The sequence below is a fragment of the Periplaneta americana genome, chromosome 15 (genome assembly GCF_040183065.1).
Source record: "Periplaneta americana isolate PAMFEO1 chromosome 15, P.americana_PAMFEO1_priV1, whole genome shotgun sequence".
NCBI lineage: Eukaryota > Metazoa > Arthropoda > Insecta > Blattodea > Blattidae > Periplaneta > Periplaneta americana.
The window spans coordinates 165,823,423-165,829,422 of record NC_091131.1 but is presented as its reverse complement, the minus strand read 5'-3'; the positions used below and the strand labels follow the sequence as shown (position 1 = coordinate 165,829,422).

The 6,000-nt window shown below is 33.7% G+C and overlaps 1 protein-coding gene across 1 annotated transcript in view; it reads left to right on the top strand.

Annotated features, from left to right (window-relative positions):
* The first annotated feature begins 295 nt into the window (after positions 1–295).
* Positions 296–6,000, top strand: part of LOC138715503 (uncharacterized) — a 101,887-nt gene continuing 96,182 nt past the window's right edge. The window contains exon 1 of the mRNA XM_069848492.1: positions 296–357. The gene's annotated coding sequence lies outside the window, so the exon portion shown is untranslated. The remainder of the gene's footprint in view (positions 358–6,000) is intronic.

The window sequence follows — 6,000 nt, the reverse complement described above, 5'->3', positions numbered from 1 at the left end:
GAGTAGCAGACGAGAAATCTGCCAAGAGTGAACGGTGATACTACATTTAGCCGACAGAAAGCGCAACAACTTGCGTCGACTTGTGGACGAGAAATCTGCCAAGCGTAAACGGTGATGCTACATAAAGCCGACAGAAAGCGCTTGATGTAGCACGACAAATAGCAAGTGTAAATAGGGACAAAGGTACCGACGCGAAGTGTCCATTCTTTATAATCCCTATTCGCTGGTGGCACTAGCTTTATCTATGGTGTGGTAGCTCCTTTACTTGTCTGTGTCTTGCGCATGCGCAGTGTCCCGTCATTGGACTGAAAAGTTTCTTGCGGGATACTAAGTGCAGTTTCTCCCGAAAATTTTCTGGTAATTTCGCATTTCCAAAAATAATTGGTCTTAACATGTATAATTAGATGTAAGTAAGATGGCTGCCGAGGTAGAAGAACAGTTTGAGAGCGCTCTCAAAACTATAATGAAAGCCACGGAAATAAATAGTCACCTGAAACGAGATATGCAGGACGAGATATATAAAGCGGTGAGTCGCATTAAAATATGCTTTGCAGCATTGAAAGATATGCTAAATGACAATATAAAGGGAAATAGCCCACCACAAGGTGAGGTTAAGGAACAACAAACGCACACAGCACATAAGATAGAAGAGAGCAGCGTTGTGGAACAAGTGGCGCCATCTATCGGCAAACCCACGAAACCACAAGCACCAACCAGAGTCCGTGGATACCCAGAGTACCGCAATCGTTTGAGCCGGCAAATTCGCCATTGTTAGTCGAGCGCGCGCTATGCAGTATACAGTTGCATAGGTAGTAGGTTATTTTACGACGCTTTATCAACAGCTTAGGTTATTTAGCGTCTGAATGAGATGGTGATAATGCCGGTGAAATGAGTCCGGGGTCCAACACCGAAAGTTACCCAGCATTTGCTCATATTGGGTTGAGGGAAAACCCCGGAAAAAACCTCAAAAAGGTAACTTGCCCCGACCGGGAATCGAACCCGGGCCACCTGGTTTCGCGGCTAGACGTGCTAACCGTTACTCCACAGGTGTGGACCAGTTGCATAGGGAAATAATGTAACTTAGGTGCGAAAAAATGCAAAGCTGCTGTGTTCAGAACTGTTCACAGAGAACTGAAAAAAGCGCACATTTGTTTTCTCTATGACAAGGTGAAAGAAATAAGGAAAAAGGAAAGAAGTGACTACCTAAGCGAGCATACATTGTGAATTAATGAATGACTGTATTTTGATATTTATTTTTTCAAAAATTGGGCCCCAAAATGTTTTTATAAAACTAATCTAGAATTTAAGTTGTTTCAGCAATGATATTTCTACATAAAACAAATGAAAATCACGTACCAATTAGGATCAGTGCCAAATTTTTACCATCTTCTTCCTTTCTGAATTTAATCCTATTTGCTATTTGCAAGAATAACATAATATATTTGTGAAGTTCTGAATTCATTCTTGAGACAAGATTGTATTGTTTGGCTCGATTGGAAAATGCAGAGACCGTAGAAACTAGAAACCGTATTAAGGTTAGACTGATGTGAAATTTCAATTTTCTAAAATATTCTAGGTAGATCTCAGAAATTTTGTACTTTTAATTTGTAATTTTAAATTGTGTAAATTTAGGTTTTCAAAAATTGCTACTATTATGGCCAGAATTTTTGTCTACATACTTGTCAGACCTTCAGAAACAAAACTTACTATACAATTTTCCTTTTATTTTACTAAAAAAATAATTTAAAATGTTTAATGCACTAAAAGTGTAAAAAAAAAAAAGGAAAAAATTCAACTCGAGCGTAAAAAAATGATATTAGAATACCTTTTATTGGTATTCTGGCTGATATGCATATATATTATCAGGCAGTACATCTCACTTGACGATATGTGTCAGAGGAAGAACAATTGTTTGTACCGGTATGCATCTGAAGCTGATTAGTGGAATATGTAGCTAATCGGCGAAGTATGCATTGGAGGGAGAAAGGAACTGGCCACCCTACCCCATTATGTCCTGGCGTAGTTGTCTCATGAGTGATGCCTTATTGGTGGTACTTATGAGATTCAAACATGTCTTCGGATAAGTTTTATCCCGGGAAAAATTTTGATAGGACTGATATTTAAGGATATACAAAAGTTTTAAAACAACAACGCAATACATTTCTACCGCCGCCTCAGATTATAGTGTCGTTGTTCTATGTGCAAAATATTAAATTTTTTAGTAGGAAGAAAAACAAATTTATTTATTCTCTGGCAGTAGTGCATAGGAGATCGTGAATTCTTACATTTTCGAAAGAAAGAAATATAATAAGTTATATAGTGTATTATTTGCTGCATCACTATTTAAGTTATTTAGTAGAGCAAAAATCTGAAAATCGATATGTGACATAGGAGTTACTGCAGGAACGACGACGATGCTGCAATGAAATCAAAACAAATGACTCCGTCTATTTAAGGCGGCCTTGACGTTTATCAATATTAATACACAGAGAATATTTTGTGTGTTTGTATGAAGTAATCTCAGACGCTAATTAACCTTCCCTATTTGAAATTTGCAGTTTCTCTAGATGAATGTAATGCTACAAATGAGGACTGAGGTAAGGTAAAAAGAAATCTGTACGCACAGAAAACTTGATATTCTGTCGAAATATTGTATAACTTGATTATTGCAACTTTATTTGGTCTACATAAAATCTCTAATTTTATACACTCACTAGCTGTACCCGTGCGCTCCGCTGCACCCGTTAGAAATAAATATAAAGTAATTACATGATTAAAATAGAACATTTCATCACGGAACATTCGTGTTTGATAGAAGGATAAATCGTTTAATATGTTACTTAATTTAAATTGTAATTGAATAATTAAAATGCGATCATTTTGGTCCAGAGAGCACTCATTTGCTGCAATTCCTTTAACATGTTTCTTAATTTTTATTACATTCAATCATAGTTTAATGAACATTAACATCATTTAGATTTAATGTGTATATTTTATTTTACTTGCTATATGTTTCCATTGAATTATGGTAATAACTTAATTTTAACCTTTTGTTTTCTACGTATTCAATAAATGGCGCTTGGCCCACTATGGTTCTGAACCCTTCAAATAACTTAAATTATATTATATTATATTATATTATATTATATTATATTATATTATATTATATTATATTATATAAAAAGTGTGTTGATAACGAATGTACTCCGATAAGTAAGTTTTTAATTTGTTATGGGGGCTCTTGAATCTCAGGAGGAACAACTTTTACAATAGCGCAACATAATCTGCTTGGCTCATTATCCAATTTTTTTTGCATTGTATTTAATGCATTTGTATTTCATATATTTTAACACGTTTCAATTGAGTATATTTAAAATCTGGATTATAAAATAATGGAATGCTAAGCTAACATATTATTACTGCATACTAAATCAATACACTCTCGTTGTTCGTTAATTCTCTGAGATTAAAATGAATGTGTACGTAAACATTATTTTAAGAAATACAGGAAACGAATATATAGAATAGCCTATCAAGTTTTCTGTGCATAAGAAGCTATTTTAATCTTACCTGTCTTCAATTTACTCAGAAGTTACTGTAATAACATTATAGCATTATGTCCATCTAGAGAAATTAAACTTTCCAATGGTGAAATAATAATTAATTATACAAATCGGTTAATTTAGCTTCCGATATTACTTCATACAAACACAGAAACATTCTCTGTAGGCTATCTTTCATAGCTTTCGATTGTTGTTTTCCAAGGCCCCTTATAGACGAAGTCATTTGTTTTTTATTTCATTACACGGCCTTAGATGGCAGTTATTTTAATTTTAAAACTCATTTATCTCATTAAATATCAGTCCTATCAAAAGTTTCAAAGAATAAAACTTATCGGAAATGATTTTTAAAGAAACTTTTGTTATGTAACATTTTTCACAAAAATCAATAATAAGCGAGATATTTCGATTTATTTAATTCAGACCCCCTTATAACCCCCCTTTTAAATGTATTTTGAATGTCATACAGCCTAAAATCTAAGTTACAACGAACATAATTTATATTCCAATTTTCATCGAAATCCGTTCAGTCATTATCGCGTGAAAAGGTAACAAACATCCATACAGGCAGACATAGAAACAAAAATTTCAAAAAAGCGATTTTCGGTTTCAGGGTGGTTAATTATATATGTTAGGACCAATTATTTTTGGAAAATCGAAAATTACCAGCAAAATTTCGGCTGCAGATTTATTATTAGTATAGATTCTACCATAGAGATCACAGGAGCTGAGTTATTTTAAAAGGTGTCATGAAATGGCGTTCCTGCGCTCATAATTTACGCATATTCGTTCCCTGTGTTTCTTAAAATAATATTTATGTAGGGTACCTCATTTTTTATTTGCATAAACAATGATATGCAACCGAGCGAGTTGGCTCAGGCGGTAGCATTTGAGATACGCATTCGGGGGTCCCGGGTTCAAACCCCGTGGCCGACCAATCTGACTGAGGTTTCTCATGATTTCCCTTAGTCATAAAGGCAAATACCGGATTGGAAAGATAAATATCATTATTCATCAGCGCCTCAATTACCAATACCAAAAACATTAATCAGAGTCTATAATCAGTTACATTAACACAAGCCATCTACAACACACAATAGAAACAGGAACTCAACAAGAGTAAAAACGGCCTGCTGATATACCCACACATTCTAAACACGCGACATGACCACAGATGTTAAGGCGTGAATAAAATAAACTAAAAAAAAAAGATGCACAGTAAGGTTAACATAAAAATGATCTTCGTACACAATCAACTGTATTAATTTGGAGTGATTTATTAAAGGATGCATTCAAGACTAATTTAGAAAAATGTTAAACGAATTATATTTGCACCAAATGAGTGCTCTCTGGACCAAAATGATAGCATTTAAATTAAGTAGCATATTAAACGATTTATTCTTCTATCAAACACGAATGTTCCCTGGACCCAATGTTCTATTTTAATTATGTAATTACTTTATATTTATTCCTAATAAGTGTAGCGGAGCGCACGGGTACAGTTAGAAAATAACACATTTAATACAAAGTCCGGATTTCTATCGTAGAGATCAATCATTGTCTCACAGAACTGTAACCTCCTATCAGAGTCATTTTCTATCAACTCCTGCATTGGATTGCCTTTATAAGGGTGGTATTTATGTCGATGGAATTTTCTCCACGCCTGTTGCTTTCGAGATAGCAAATGCAGTTTCCAATTCTTTGAGAGATGCATGTGGTTTCTCTTGAATTTAAAGTAAAACATCAAGTTCCACATCATCATGTGTGGACGGTCTTACGTCCCTGACGTGTCAGTGTTCATTGATTTTTTTTTTTTTTTCTATTTTACACACGGTTGCTTGTGAAATACATAAGTTGCCGATCTGGATGAGTTTCATTAAAAAATTATGTATACTTCTTGTTGTGTACGTCTTCTGTCGCCAACTCCTATCATCGCTAGAATTTCAGTTCTTTCAGTTTCTGTTAAAAACATTTTATTTTAGACTGATGTCACAGATAAAAATATTTCTTGACACAAAATGCGTTAAAAAAAGCCACCAATGAAACTGTTCCCATAGCAACCAAACGTTTTTTATGAAACAAATGAAACTAAATAAATAACTAAATAATATACCATAACTTTCATATCACCTTTATAAAGGTAAACACGCTTTGAAATATTTAAGTGGGAAAATCGTCGTATCTCGGTTATTTTGACAAATTTTATGTATATTTTCACTTTATATGAGGCATTGTTGTTTATCAAAGTTGAAAATAAGAAGGATATATATTAATTAATTAATTAATTAATTAATTGAAAAAATGATTGTACCTAACACACAGTTGCAAAAACCAGAAATCCTCTTCATAATTTCTGAATATTTAATATGTAAATTATAATTTGCAGTAGTATTTAGTATGCCGTGATAGGTAGCAGTTTGTTTTTGAAGTTCACTACAAA